The following is a 16,506-nucleotide window of genomic DNA, read 5'->3' as shown; positions in this document are numbered from 1 at the left end:
GACTTCTGAACTGGGGCACTATACCAGGGGTCTGGACACATAATAAGTGAATTGTTATTTATTTGTGAAATATATACATACATATATTCCAAGTAAGTGCAATAGTTATTTATTATAACCAGAGTATGATGTAACCCACTCAAGTGCAATATTAGACAAATAACTTAGGCATTGTTCAATCTGTAGTGTGTTTTGTATTACTTTAAATAGGGTACTTAGTTTAATTCGGGGGAGGGTATTCTTTTCGTATATGAGTGTTGGTAAATGTGTCTGCTCTTTCTTGCATGTATTGGGAATAGTATTGTATTTGTTGTTATGTTTATTCCTGTACATGTACGTGTTGTTTCACTTTCCTTTGTAATCTCAAGAATTGAGCTGATGCTTGAAAATTCATTTAGGCTAAATGTGTGTATTTCTAAATGACAATAAAGTTTACTTTGACTTTGACTTTGCTGTTTCAATTGCTTTTGCCTTGTTTCCCAATTCTCTATAAAACGTTTTTGGGTCATCAGTAAAGTGCTTATTTTGCATTTTTCTTTTATATTTACCTGCATATCTTCTAAGTTTTCCTGCCTGTCCTGATATTTTTTTAGTTTATTATTTGCGATAGTGCACGATAGATTCTGATGTTTTCTGATTGCTTTTATCATGTCTATCTTTCTGAGTATTTTTGTTGATCTGTTATCTCTTCTATACTCTTCTAACAGTGACACTTCTTGTCTTAATTGCTTTATAGTTTTCTCTATTCGATACTTCCATTATGGAGTTCGATTTCTCCCCTTCCTTTCTCTTACTGCCCCATGTTTTTGTGGTAAGACTTTATCTGTTATTCATTTTGCTGCACAGTAATGTGTCGTGTTTAGTTCTGTTATATTGCATGAATCATTGTGAACAGTCCTAATTACTATGTTCATTTGTTTTATCAAACTTCTAACTTTTTGGGTTTTACTGACTTTCTGTAGTCTGTAAAAAAAAATAACAAGATGGCGCAGTGAATGGCAGCCTCGATTCAGTGCTATCTACTATTCTGTTTGTTTTTGTTTATTTGTCCTAATGTTTGGTGTTCGCTGTGATTAAGTATACTCGTGAAGAATTGTTGAATATTCGACAATCCTCTTTGTGCAATTTGACACCCGATTTTTCACAATTAATGAATTTTCTGGAGATCCTAGCTGGGGGAACAGCAGCTGTCAGCAGCAGAGGTAGACATAAGCATGGCAAAAGGGGGTAGTGCACTGGCGCACTTGTTAAACTGAGACACAGGAGTTTTTGAATGGTGCTCCCAAATTTACATCTGGCAAACTTCCACTCTCTATGCAATAAGATAGATAAACTGTTACTTCTCAATGAAACTCACAAGGATTTTTCACTTTCTTCTCTAGTGTGCTTCACAGAAACCTGGCTAAGTGAATCTATTCCAGACTCTGCATTATATCTGCTCAACGTTCAACTTTACAGAGTGGACAGAGTATTGGAGACATCAGGAAAGAGTAAGGAAGGTGGAATCTGCTTTTATATCAATAAAGGTTGGAGTACTGATGTCACGGTGTTAAGTAATATGTGCTGCCCTGACTTAGAAATGTTTTTAGTTAATTGTAGACCATTTGATTCACCTCGTGAGTCCTCTTAATTTATTCTGGTTAGTGTTTACATTCCACCTCAAGCTTGTGTGACTGCTTCACTACAAAGACTATCTGATCAGATAATGTTCATGGAGCAGAATTATCCGAACTCTCTTTTGATTAGTCTAGGGGATTTTAATAAGGCAAATCTCAGCCATGAACTTCCTCAATTTACATAGCATATAGAGTGCCCTACCAGAGACAGGACCAAACTGGATCATTGTTATACCATGTTAAAACATGCTTATCATGCTGTTCCCCCAAGCAGCTTTGGGGTTTTCTGTCCACTGTTTGATTCATTTGCTTCCTACCTATAAGAACAGGTTAAAATTTGCTAAACCTGTGATCAATGCCGTGAGAAGGTGGACTATTGAGGCAAAGCTGAAGCTGCAAGCCTACTTTGATTATTCAGACTGGAGTGCCTTTGAAGATTCTGCTACTAACATGGATGAATTGGCAGACACAGTAATATCTTATGTTAGCTTCTGTGAAGATATGTGCATCTTCACTAAGACCAGGTTAAAACTTTCACTGCTAAACTTAAGTAGCTTTGTCAAGCCAATGCTGATGCCCATAGAAGTGGGGACAGAACACTTTTTAGACAGCCAAGGAACACACTGACAAAATAAATCAAAGTGGCTAAAAAGAGCTATTCTGCAAATCTGGAGAAAAAAAAACAGTTTTTAGGCAATGATCTTGCATCAGTGTAGAAAGGACTACAAAACATTACAACTACAGGCCACAATCCCCCACACTGCAGCTAATTACCAGCTGGCTGATGACTTGAATGCTTTTTACTGCAGGTTTAATAAGCCTCAGGCTACAAATGACACTGTTGCCAGCTCTCCCAGTGTTCAGATTTATGTGACTCTCTTTCCATACATTATCGCATACAACCTGCATTAATTATCACTGAAGAGGATGTGTGTTGTTTTTTTATAAGACAGCACACTAAGAAAGCAGCAGGTCTAGATGGGTTTCACACTCTTGTTAAAACCTGTGCTGATCAACTGGATCCTGTTTTTACTTGAATTTTTAATAAACCATTAGTGCTGTGTGAAGTTTCCTTATGCTTCAAACAAGCCACAATCATTCCAGCCCTAAATAATCCAGTATAACAGGACTGAATGACTGCAGGCCTGTTGCTTTGACATCGATGGTCATGAAGACTTTTGAGACACTTGTGTTAGCTCACTTGAAAGATACTACAGCTCCCTTGTTGGATCCCATACAATTTGCTTATTGAGAAAACCAGTCAGTGGACGATGTAGTTAATAATGTTCTGCACTATATCGTGCAACATCTTGACAACCAAGGGACAAATGCAACGATTCTGTTTGTGGGCTCTGCATTTAATACAATAATTCTGGAACTTCTTTACTTGAAACTCTCCAAGCTTTCCATTCCTGCCTCTACCTTTCAATGGATTACCAATTTTCTGACCAATAGGAAACAGCAGGTGAAACTGTGGAAATTTACATCTATTTATCGCACGACTGATACTGGTGCTGCCCAGGGATGTGCGCTCTCCCCACTGCTGTTCTCCCTCTATGCTAATGACTACACCTCTAAGGATCCCTCTGTCAAACTTATTAAATACGCAGATGATACAGCCACTGTTGGCTTCATCAGGAACGGTGATAAGTCTGCATATAGATGAGAGGTTGAGCAGCTGGCCCTTTCGTTAGTCAGAATAATCTGGAGCTGAACACTCTTAAAACTGTGGAGATGATAGTGGACTTTAGGAGTGGTCCTACAATATCACCCCCCCCCTTTTTATATTTAATACTGCTGTGTCACTTGTGGAAACCTTCAAGTTTTTGGGATCTATAATCTGCTGGGATTTAAAGTGGGAGATCAATGTAGGGTACATCATAAAAAAGGCACAACAGTGAATGTACTTTCTTTGTCAATTGAGTAAATTCAACCTCTCACAGGAGCTGTTGATTCAGCTCGACACAACAATCATTGAGTCAGTTCTCTGCTCATTCATAACAGTATTATTTGGATCTGTAACTAAACATGACAAAAATAGGTTAGATCGAATAGTCAGGTCTGCCGAAAATATAATTGCTGCCAGTTTGCCCTACTTAAAGGAGCTGTACTATTCCAGAGTCATGAAACGAGTAGGAAACTTTATATTCAGGCCATCATCTTTTTGAACTATAACCATTGGCCAGGTTCATAGGTTTATAGATTAGTACTAGGTTAACTGCCCTTGCAAGTCATTTTAAACCTAGCCAATTATCCCTTGTGAGACTCAAACCCTGTACCTTGTGTTTGTAAGGCAAACACCGTAACCATTAGGCCATCCCCCAACCCAAAGGTTTTATAGATTAATATGACCAAAACAAGCAGATATAAGAACATTTTTTTCCACAGGTCATCAAGTTCATAAATGGTTAATTCAGCTTATTAGGCTGGGTATTCTTTTTCCCAAGCCTCTGAGGGTTCTGCAATATTGTTTACTTATTGTTAATACTTGTTTCTTTCAGAGTTTATTTCAATGTTTTTGCACTGAGTTGTACTTGCACTTTGTACATATACGTATATGTATATTCACATTTTTTGTATTGTTTTTAATAGCTGTATGTATGTCATTTATGTAATTTATACTTGGAGAGTCATTGAAACTGGAGTCAAATTCCTTGTATGTGTGCATACTTGGGTAATAAATGTGATTCTGATTCTGATATTTCTCTCATTGATCTTAATATATCTGCCCATTTCTATTAAATTAAGCAACTCTTGTCTTCAATCGTTTTTTTCTAAACTAAGGACACATTCTTTGTTGTCCATTTCCTACGGGCATTGTATAGAAAGTTCCAGAGCATCTTCCAGTGCCACATTCTCTTCAGTTTCATCCTGTGTCTGTCACTCTTCTTATGTGCATTAAGAAGATGTTGAGGCTTGGATTTTCATTTAAGTAGTTTATTGTATACAAATACATCAGGATGGATGGCAGAAACATTTAAACTTAAATGAGCTGTCTAACTAACTGACTGACTACATACTTTCATGCTCACAGTCTTTCTGCTCACTCAAAATGGCATTCTTGCTTGCACATGCTTAGTACTTATATGCATGTGCTGACTCACTGGAAAGCTTCTTAAAGGTATGCCACACACACACTGATCTACATCCTCTCTCTTTACTGAGCTATCTCATATAAACAATGACATTTCAATAGGCATGCAATTATACAGACAGTAATAAAGAAAAAACAGTCATGTCCAGTTGCCGCGTACCTGGAAGTAGGTTTCGAAATGCGACCTGATCTCATGGCATAATAGTTAGGACTGGGTCTAGCAACAGGGACAGTCACTGGGGAATGTTCTGCTTGAGGGGTCTCAGGGATTTTCTCAGGACTGGGGATTGCTGATGGAATGTTCTCTAGAACAGGAACATTGAACAAGTCAGTCTGAGAACTAGAGTCTTTGTCACAAGCAAGATGCTGTAGCACTGGTTCAGACACTAGTAACAAATGCTTCCAGTTTTGTCTGAATTCCACTCCTTGTAATTCCACAATGTACGATCTCAGCTCTTGACCCAGATTTTTCACAAATCTGATGCGATCAAAAGCTTTTGATGTCTGCATCCTATCTCTCCTTTTTGTAAAAAACTGAGTGGTTTGTTGGTTTTATCATAGTAAGACTTCTGGGACAAATGCTTCTTCAACACTTGGGCTTTTACTTCTTTGTTGTTTTTAGCACTTGGAACCAATAAATTACTTCTGATTTATAGCATGTTTATGGTTTGTCTCGACATAAGTCTCTGGGCAGGTGAACCAATATGTTTATCACGAGGAATGTTTCTGAGATTTAACAAGTTTAGAAGAACATCAGTATTGTCATGTCTGGAGTTCTCTAACAGCTGTTTTGCATTTTAAACTGCACTTCAGCCAAGCCGTTTGAATGAGGGTATTCAGGACTACTCGTAATATGTACAAAGTCCCACTCTTCTGCAAATCATTTGAACTGCTGACTTGTAAACTGTGCACCGTTGTCAGAAATAACTCACTGTGCACTACTATGGACAGAAAAATGTCTCTTCAACTTAGTAATGACAGTACTGGAAGTTAGATTGGGAAGTAGGTCAATCTCGAACCAATCTGAATAAGAGTCTACTAACACCAAATAGTGATGACCATCCACTCAAAGATATCTGTGGCTACTGCTGACCAAGGTAGTTCAGGAATCTGATTTGACTGAAGTGGTTCTTTTTGTTGATGTGGCTTTGTACTATTACATACTGAACATGATGAAAGTACTTTTGCAATACCTCTTCACACAGAAGGCCAAAATACTAGACCTCTCACCCTACTTTTGGTAGAATCAGTTCCCAAGTGGCCACAATGCAAGATCTTGATGTACTCTCGTTGCAAGGATTTTGGAACAGTCACCTTAGGACTTTTCATGATGATATCATTGTCTGACAAAATCTCATGTCTGTATGGAAAATATGGTTGCACTTCTACTGTAAACAAGATTGCTTGGAAGGCCATCCTCAATTGAAAAGTGGTTGAGCTTCTGGAGAATTGGATCCGAAGCTGTGCAAGTTCTGAGCTCATCAAGATGTGTGGAAGAAAATTTTCCCACTTCCATGACCTCAAAATCAAGTTGCTCATTGTTATGCTGTTCTGTGGTCTATCTGGGCAATCTGGATAAGGTATCAAAAAGATAAAGAAGTTTGCCTTTTGTACAAACAAGACTGAAATTGTACTTTTCCAATTTGAGCATCATATGTTGCAATCTAGCTTGAGCTGTATGCATAGGCTTTCTCAAAATAGTAACTAGAGCTTGGTGGTCAGTTTAATTCTGGATAGGTTGACCATAAATATAATAATGGAACTTTAACATGCAAACACAATTTCCAAGGGCTGTTTCTCAATCTGGGCATATTGCATCTCAGTCTGGGTAAGAGTTCTTGATGCATAGGCTACTGGTCTACCCTCTTGAAGAATGTCTGTACCTAGATGAAACTTAGAAGCATCACAGGAAAGAGTAAGTGGTTTGTGAACATCATAGTAGCTGGGAGTTGGGAGGTTGGCAAGTTTCTGTTTCAAGACATCAAGTACTCTTTGGTGCTGTCCTGACCATGACCAAATTACATTTTTGCATGTCAGCTGTCTGAGCAATTCTGAAAGTTGGCTCAAAGCTAGAATGAACTTGCCAAGAAAGCATTATAGGGCTTGGACATTATCTGGAGCTGGCATCTTGAAAATTGCTGTTTGCTTGGAAGGATCTGGTCATAAGCCTGAACTGGTAAACAAGTGACCAATGTAAGTAACTTCTCATAGCCTGAATTTGCACTTCTGAGGATTCAGCTTAAGATTCACTTCATGTGCTCTTTCCAAAACTTTCATGAGGTTTCTGTCATGTCCAGCTCCACCATTGCCTCCTACTAGAATATTATCTGCTATAATATCACAGGGATAGCCCAAAATAATTTGCTCCATTGCACGCTGAAAGACTTCACTGGCAGAATTTATTCCAAATGACATTCTCAGAAATCTGTATCTTCCAAATGGCATACCGAATGTTGTTAACAATGACGATTTTCTGTCAAGCAAAATTTGCCTAAAGGACCTTTTTGCATCTAAGAAAATCGTTGGTATTTGGCATGAGGGCAGCAACCTTTTCGACTGTGCACATAAGATGATGAGGCATATTTAATGCTTTGTTCAGATCTTTTTGATCAATACATATTCTGATATCATCTGAGCTTTTCTTATGAGCTACTGCCATGGAGAATACCCATTCAGTAAGTTCTTCTACCGAACAAATTACTCCTTGCTGCACCATTTTGTCTAGCTTGGCTTTGGAACTTTCCTTGCTGGTCTTATAACTGGGCTAACTTTTGGGTCTAACTTCATAGAGTACACAACTGGTACTTTGCCTAGTTTGCAAAAATTTCATCATACTCATAAAAAAAGGTTTGAGCTTAATTTGAGCTGTTGTCATTCAGGCTTACACAGTGAACCTGTTTATTAAGTCAAAATAGTCCCATTTTCAAACTGTCTCTGAGGCCTAATAATTACTGCACTTGTCTCTTGGCTATAAAAAATTGCAAGTCATAGCTGTTCTCAGCAGAGTAACATGAAAGCACTACTGAGCCTTCAGTTTGAATCTCTTCACCACCATAAACAACAAGGTTTGCATACTTTAAGTCAAGTTGTTCTCTAGCTTTTACTGTAGTCAACATTTAGCTTTTACTGTAGTCAACATTTCCACTGATGTAACATTGGACTTTGGGCCAGTGTCTACTTTGATCTCTACAGGACTCCCATTAATCCAAACATATCAAAAGATTTTGTTCTTTGCCCACAAATCTACTGCATTGACTGTTTCACCAGCACAGACACACCATCAGCATAAAAAGTAGGGTTGCAGCTTTCTAATTCATCAACTTCCCTCTTGGAATGCCCTTTTTTGATAAAAGAATGTGCATTATTTGATTTACAAAGCCTTTTGAAATTATTCCACTTATTGCAAGAATGATACTGCTGATCAAAAGCTAAGTACTTTTGTCTTTTGGGTTTGTGATTTCCACCACAATTACAACAGCTGACTATGAGGTTTGTTATGGGTTTTGCTGAGTCACCCCCTGTGCTTCACTGAGCATGCTCTGGAATTTACTGGAATGGCTTGGGGGGTTCCCATGGACTGTTACAGGACCTGCAGTAGCTGCCATATGCTTGGGCCTGTTTCTTTTAACTACATGCTGCATACTGTCAGCATGAGCTTTGTTACTGTGCCTTCCTCAGCTATTCTCATTTGTAAACATACTTGTATGCTTTTCTGTAAGCTCATATATCTGTCCAATCTCAATGGCCTTATTTAATGTTAAATCACTGTCTTGAAGCAAAATCTTTGTCAGTGTGTCATTATTAATACCACATACAAGCCTGTCTTTTATCACCTCATCTCTCAAATCACCAAATCTGCATGTTTTAGCTTTGTTTCTCAAGTCAGTTATATATGCTGCAAAAGTTTCACTAGGCTTTTGATACCTTGTGTAAAATAAGTTCTTTTCCATTGTGACATTCATTTTGGGGTTACATATTTCTCTAAATTTACATTTTAGGCATTCAGGTTCTTCCCTTTTTTCAGCCAGTACAACAAGGGAAGACCCTGAATGCTTAAAGGGTCTTCCCTTGTTTCAGCCAGCAACACAATATGGCAGTCTTCCACCTCCCCTGAAACACAGCAGGTGCATACACAAATGAACGCTCTCTTTCAGTAGCCTCTGAACCAACTAAATTAAGCAGAATAAATGCCTTTGTATGTGCATCTTTGTCAGAAGAAAGCAGCCTATATGAAAATATTGCATTTTTGCTCAAACACACTTCATGTTTCTACAATATTGTTATCAAACACAAGTGGTGCAGGTCTGCAAAACCCTTCTGCCATGCTCACAGATTATACTAAAACACAATGCAAAACGGGCCTTGTAATTATGTATGAACATTCACACACACCAGGTACTTGCAATAATATTCAAATGCACAATAAACTCTTCAAAATACCATAGTCTGTAAAGTATGCTTTGCAGTAACTGTACTTTACGAAACATTCTTTGAAATAATTGTACTTTGTGAAATAACTGCACTGTAGTACTGCACACACACTTGCAAACACTTTGCACACTTCAGATACTTTGAATAACTTTAGTTAATGCAAAAAAAGTCCACTCCTGAATATTCCTCCAACTCTAACCAGTTGCCTCATGGCTGTAACTCTGGATTCAACTTCTGACACCATGTCACTCTTCTTATGTGTATTAAGAAGACTTTGAGACTTGGCTGTGCAATTAAGTAGTTTATTATATACAAATACATCAGGATGGATGCCAGGAACATTAAACTTAAAGGAACTATCTAACTAACTGACTGACTACATACTTGCATGCTCTCACTCTGACTGCTCACTCAAAGTGGCACTCTAGCTTGCACATGCTCAGTACTTTTATGCATGCGCTGACTCACTGGGAAGCTTCTTAAAGGCATATCACACACACTGGCTTACAGTGCCAGTTGTTGTTTTTTTATATGGGAATGCGCTGGCCTATCACTTCACAACATTGACTTTGTCAGAGTTGCTACAGTTTCCTGTTCCTTCCCTTGCTGTATAACTCCAACAGAATGTTTGTACTGATTTCCTGTGGAAGGCTCCAAAGTATCTTCATATGGCAACTGATCAGATGTTTCCCACTCCACTGGTTTCTCCTTAATTTGGGGATCCATTGCTCTATCCTCTGTGATGTTATCTGAGTTAAAATTTCTACACTAAATCCTTCACTTCGCAAGTAATGCATAACCTCAATTTCTATTTCTTTAACTTCTGCATTACTAAACCTCTTTTCTACTTTTCCTCTTTGTTTTCTTATTTTTTGTGTTGTGAAATGTCCCATGTCTAGATGCCTTTGCCTGTATTTCTCTTCAAATATCTTTGGTGCTACTCTTCTTGTATTGATTAGTTTTGCTTTCTCCTTTGCATAAATATTGCATGTTATTAAATCTCTTTTTCTAGCCCATGTCCATATTTCTCCTTCAGATGTCTCCTGTCCCTACTGTTTTTCCTTACTTTGAGGACTCATTGTTCCATCATGCTGTGATGTAACCTGTGTTATACTTTCTGCACTAAATCCTACACTTCACAAGTATTCCATGATTTCATCTTCTATTTTTTAACTTCAACATTGCTAATGTTCTGTTATACGATCCTTCTTTGTGATCTTATTTTTTTGTTGTGGAACTTTCCATATCTGGATGCCTATGTCTGTATTTCTCTTTGAATATCTGTGAGACTGCCTTTTTTGTATTGATTAATTTAACTTTCTCCTTTGCATAAATATTGCACCAATATCTCTCTTTCTTTTCTATATCTATATTTCTTTTTTATACCTTTCAAAAGTCTCTAGATTTTTTTTATATTTTCACACTTCCTCAGTCACTACTTTTTCCAAGTTTTCTTGGTCTATATAATGTTTGTCATAAATCTGTTGTATTAATGAACACACCTTTTCATTTGAATCTTCAGATGGTTCTTCTAGTGGAAGTATTTTTCTTTCCTATAATTTTTCTCTTAATCTTTGTATATGTCTTCTGTCTGTAAATTCTGGGCTTCTTACGTAATAATAACAATACATAATTTATTTCTTATCCTTAGTAGTCCACTCTGTCATCTTCATGTCTCTTTTTTGTCCTATCATTTTTTTTGTTATTTTTGTAGACTACTACTTCTACAACAGGGAGGCCATACTCCCCCTAGGCCTGACCTAGCCCCATTGCAGGAATGTTTCCATGTCTTGGGGATTCTACAATGTCATTTTTTCCAGTCCTAGCACCAGTGCATCTACTAGGATTTGGGCACTTTTTTATCCTGGGTTGTGTGCAGCCAGCTGTCTTTTTTTATTTTTTAACTTACTTCTGTCCATGATATATGCTATATAAAATACAATCTATATATCAGTGTGATCTCTGTGAGATTTTGTGAAAAACAGAATCCATCTTGTGAAGGACTTGGGAATGAATTTAGTTCTAGCAATACTACTCTCATTTGCTTGATGACTTATCATCTCTCCATTCGGACCCATATCTAGTCAGGTAGATGATATATATAGGGAGAGAGAGAGAAAGAGAGGTGCACTAAAATTGTAATGGAGTTATAACTAAAAATTACACTTGAAAATCATGGGTGAAATTCCTGGAGTTTCAGCCCCTGCAAATGGAATTTATTTGTTTTTAAGACCCAAAAATTGGTGCCCTTGCCAATGGTTTTAAAGCTAGAATAACATTTTGATAAACTGAGTGTTTCATAGCATAGCTAGACTCTACATTTATACTACAGCAATGGGTCCAAACAAGTGTGAAATGTGTCTGTGGCTAATGAAATCTGTTTTTTGGTTTGAGTTCTTTTTAACTCGCATGCCTACAGACCTCTCACCTGTTCCCAGAATTCCTGTGTTCAGACTTGATTTACCTCTGCACATAATGTACCATTTTTTAGAGGTATATCCCTATTTTAAAGCTTTGTTTACTCCCTCACACAATTTTCTGTCATATCTTCAGCATGTGTGATTTTTAAAGTTGTCTAATGTACATAAAACCACACTACAGGACTAACATACTAGCTACACCAATAATTTAATGACCGAGGACATATGTCTTTTCTTGAAGCAAAAATAAAGGACCTCATGGGATAACATTTTTTTAATATATTTCATTAAGCACAGGGAAAGAGTCAGCATTTAGATGTAACTGCCACTTCAGCTCACACACTTCTAAATGAGTATTAGTGTCTCCATAGAAAACATCAACCTGTTCTAACACTATGAATTTAAGATTTCTGAACCCTGTGCAGTACAATTGTGTTTAGCCAATGCATTTTTAAAGTCCTTGTTGCAGATATCTGCACAATGTTCTTTTATTCTGTTGGAAAGTTTCCGAGAAGGTTTGCCTATGTAGAAATTACTGCAAATGTCACATATCCCTGCATTAACAGCATTCGAACAATGGCAATCAACATATCTGTGGTTAAACCAATATGATACATTATTTCTAGGAACTGGGAAATTATCAGAACCAGCAGGAATATTACAGCAATTCTAGGAGATGCACCTGCTATCTCTCACAAAAAAACAAAGTCCCTATGTGTTTCTTTTGAACACCCGGATAAACATTTTTTGCGTGAACAAACAGTAAATGCTGATAAAACACCAGGCATATTTCCCTGTGGCTCTTGTATTGTTTGCAATTACATTCACAAAGATGCAGACTTTGTTTTCCAACATTGCAGTTTCACAGTTATTCACCACAGATATTTTGAATGCCATAGCTCGAATGTTGTTTATGCAAGGATATGTAGATAAAACTTCTCGGAAAATTTCCAACAGAATAAAAGAACATTGTGCAGCTATCTGCAACAAGGACATGGACAACACATTGAGTAAACACAGTTTGTACTGCACAGGGTTCAGGAAATTTAAATTCATAGTGTTCGAACAAGTTGATGTTTTCTATGGCGACACTGATACTCTGTTAGAAATGCATGAATTGAAGTGGCAGTTGCTTCTAAATGCTGACCCTTTCCCTGGGATTAATGAAACACTTAATATTAAATGTGCATTGAGTTGGCTTAGGTGACCCCTGATCTACTTTCCTGCCTTTGATCTCTATTTTACTTACTTGTTTAAGGTTTGAGTGAATTTTGTCTTCATCTGCTTGATTGACTTTGTACTTTTATTACCCTTGATTACGTTCAGATGTAAGGTAACAGTTTGTATTTTCTTGTATAACAAGGACACGTAAGTTTCTTTTTGATAGTTTTTATTATACCAAAAACAGTATTTATTGACCTTACCACTGCATATTTTTCATTACAAAGTTTTTCTGAAGAAGTTCTTGATATAAATAAAGAATGAAAGTGCTCAACACTGGTTCTGCTTTTTCTATCTTGCCTGGTAAAAGAAGTTTTATTTGCATTTAGTTTTTTTTCCTTCTTCTTTTTTGCAATTGGTTCTTCAATTTACTATTTTTACTTTTCTGATCTATTGCCATGGCAGACGGATTGACAGCAGATCCTGGCTCTGGTAGCCAACTTTTGTTTGATCTGACGATCATACGATTCCACCGGACCTTGCCAGCTCAATTCAAACATTGGCAGATGCAACAGCCAGGACGCAGAACATAATTAATGGTTTCATTAGCATCAATGCAGGTCAGTCTCTTAATGAATGTAACCATTTGAATGCAAAAATTTTCTGAACAAATAGTAGAGGTTTGGTGGATCCTCTCAATACTGAAGACCGAACCAACAATTTCCTACAAAATGATGATCAGCAACATTCTCTTTTCCAGGACTACTGAAACAGGACAGAGGATTTTTGACTGACAATTGCAAGCTGCTACTGTTCAAGCTGAAAAGGTTACTTATGTCTTTTAAAAATACAGAATATGATAGCTTATTCCTTTCCAGCTGCTTGCAAAACAAAATAGTCCCGCAAGGATTGCGATGTTTTAAATTTCCCAGTAGGGCTACCAAAAACTTGGCATTATACAATGACCTGGTCAATATCTACAGTGAAGTGGGATTGTTACTTTTACTTGTTCTGATCAGTACTAACATGGCTAAACTGGAAGACCTTAAAAGAGAAATCTCCGATCTATATTAAGTTATTTTGTAGCACCCAAAAATTCAATACCACATACATATTCTATTTGGGATTTCTCCAAGGATGACAGGAAAAAACAGAAGTTGCAAAGGGACATCTTTCAATACAGGCTTATCCACTGAAAAAATGAACAACGTAGACAGTCAGTTCTTATTCCAAGATTCAGGAATTCACAACAAGGTTTTCCTGCAGCTGCACCTGTTACGCCCATTCCTCCTGTCCATTCAGACAATAACATTCAGGATTCACATCCTCTCCCAAACACTTTGGAGGTTACTTTGTATTTCCAAAACACACCTGTTTCTGAGAGACAGAATGGTCCTTTTTTATCCCCTTCCCAACGGGATGCATTAAGAGGGGAAGGGGATCGAGTGGTGGTTATACTACAAGGGGACAAATAAGTACAGGACAGGCACAGAGAGGCAGAGGACAGACATCAATAGGAAGGGTTCGTGTGAGGGGAAGACTAAGGAGGACTGGTCAACGGCACTAAAACTTAACCATACTGTACTTACTACTATTCTAAGCTCAGCAGTCTTTAACAAGCAGAATGTTCTCGAGTGAATCACTTAGTGTGTTAAACAAGGGATTCACTTTTATCCCAGCACAAGGCGCGAATTTACCCAACCTTTTACTAAACCTGCAGATGTTTCTTAAAAAAAGCTGAACTTACGAATTCAACTCTGTGATGTTGAGGTCGAACCATCAGGAACAAATGATACCATCATGAATAAGACCCTGAAAAGGAAAAGTGTTTACAACCCCCCTTACATAACACACTACAGATCTTTCTGAAAGTGTGTGAGCATGCAAGACTTGCTGCAAAAAAATAACAGTGAAAAATGGTTCAACCTCACACTAAATGAACTAACAGCTGTCCATAACCTAGAAAAGGATAAACGTATCTGCATTATGATGGCAGATAAGAGAACTGGTATTATCCTGATGAAACAAGCTCATTATGTCAGCAAACTTGAGGCAGACCTGGTTAATAATGAGTACTACAAAGTTGTGGACCTTATAAAACAGTCTCACATAACTTTGCCAGAATCGATAAACTGCTTAAAACAATGGAAAGAGATGGTTTGATTATTTTTGAGGGGTTTCAGTTTATGTTTGTGCCTTTCCCTAGTCTAGGGATGTTTTTCAGTATTCCAAAAATGCATAAGTATGCCACTGATCCTCCATTTAGACACATTGTGTCTTACAAAAGGACTAAAATGGAAAAGACTTCTGAGTTCATTGATTCACTTTTGAATCTGATAGTCCAGACCACACTCTTCTTTTTAAAGGACTCGGGCATTTTTAAATAAACTATTTCTTCATCAACCTATCAGCTGACAGGATGTTAGTTATGTTAGATACTGATTCCCTCTATACAAACATTCCACATACTGTGGGACTCAAGTCTTTAAGATCATTTCTGGTTAAACAGTCTGCTTTTTCTGTTGATAGGATTGACAGTATTTGTGGTTTGATTTCTAAGGTGCTTCAGGGTAACTTTTTCCACTTTAATAGAGTTATTTATCAGCAGAGAAACGGAGTGGCGATGGGCTCAGAAATGGCCTCTGCATATGCCAGTCTTGTCCTTAGTATAAAGGAGACAAACACGCTTGTTCATCTGCCTGGGTTTTCAACATACTAGGCTATACAGATGTTATATCGATGATATATTTTTTGTATGGCAAAGTTCACAGCAAGACCTAGAGTCCTTCACTCACCACCTATCCCACAGCATTCCATTTCTCAATTTCAAAATCTCAGGCTGTGGCTCCGTAGTACAATTCTTGGACATGAAAATCACTCTTGACACTAACTCACTGTGTTGATATTCCAATATTTTTTGGAAGAAGACGTACCTTAATAATTTTTTAGATTTCAACAGTGAGCACCCATTTTTTCATGAAGAGAAATATTGTGAGGGGACAATTCATTAGATATTCCCACATTATTATGAATGAAGATAATTTCTGCAAAGACAGCCATTTCCTGATTAGCTTGTTTATGAATAGAAATTACCCTAAGCCTCTGCTTGATAGAATTTTCACTGAAGTTACTGAATCATGGGTGACCAAATTGAGAGCAATACTTATGCATGGTTTCCAGAAAACATCCAACCAACAAGCAATTTGGACCAAGAACCCTTGAACACCCACTCAGAATAATACTATGAACCAACCCCCCATAACCTATCAAGGCAACACCTTGGAACATGCCATTAGCTTCCCACTTCATATCTGTTTGGACCTTAAACCAATGCAAGACATTATTTCCAGGAACTGGGAAATTATCAATGCAGCAGGGATATTCTGGCAATTCTAGGAGATGCACTTGCTTTCTCTCACAAAAGAATGAAGTCCCTATGTGTTTTTTCCAAACACTCAGATAAACATTTTTTGTTTGAACAAACAGTAAATGCCAATAAAACACCAGGCATGTTTCCTTGCAGCTCTTGAACTGTTTGCAATTACATTCACAAAGGTGCAGACTTTGTTTTCCAGCATTGAAATTCCAGTTTTCCACCACAGATATTTTGATCGCCATAGCTCGAATGTTGTTTATGCAGGGATATTTGAGACTTGCAGTAGTTGCTACATAGGTAAAACTTCTCAGAAACTTTCCAACAGAATAAAAGAACATTGTGCAGCTATCCACAACAAGGACTTGAAAAACACATTGGGTAAACACAGTTTGTACTGCACAGGGTTCA

General features: G+C 37.5%; 1 protein-coding gene across 9 annotated transcripts in view; it reads left to right on the top strand.

Annotated features, from left to right (window-relative positions):
- Positions 1-16,506, top strand: part of FGR (FGR proto-oncogene, Src family tyrosine kinase) — a 2,305,304-nt gene that overhangs the window by 983,622 nt on the left and 1,305,176 nt on the right. Inside the window, exon 5 of one of the 9 annotated variants that reach the window (XM_044084566.1) lies at positions 1,383-1,490. The exons of the other annotated variants lie outside the window; for them this stretch is intronic. The gene's annotated coding sequence lies outside the window, so the exon portion shown is untranslated. The remainder of the gene's footprint in view (positions 1-1,382; positions 1,491-16,506) is intronic. 9 annotated transcript variants of the gene reach the window in all.

The sequence above is a fragment of the Protopterus annectens genome, chromosome 1.part1 (assembly GCF_019279795.1).
Source record: "Protopterus annectens isolate FY-2018-M chromosome 1.part1, PAN1.0, whole genome shotgun sequence".
Lineage (NCBI taxonomy): Eukaryota > Metazoa > Chordata > Ceratodontiformes > Protopteridae > Protopterus > Protopterus annectens.
The sequence above is the reverse complement of the archived record's forward strand: the minus strand, read 5'-3'. Positions and strand labels throughout refer to the sequence as shown.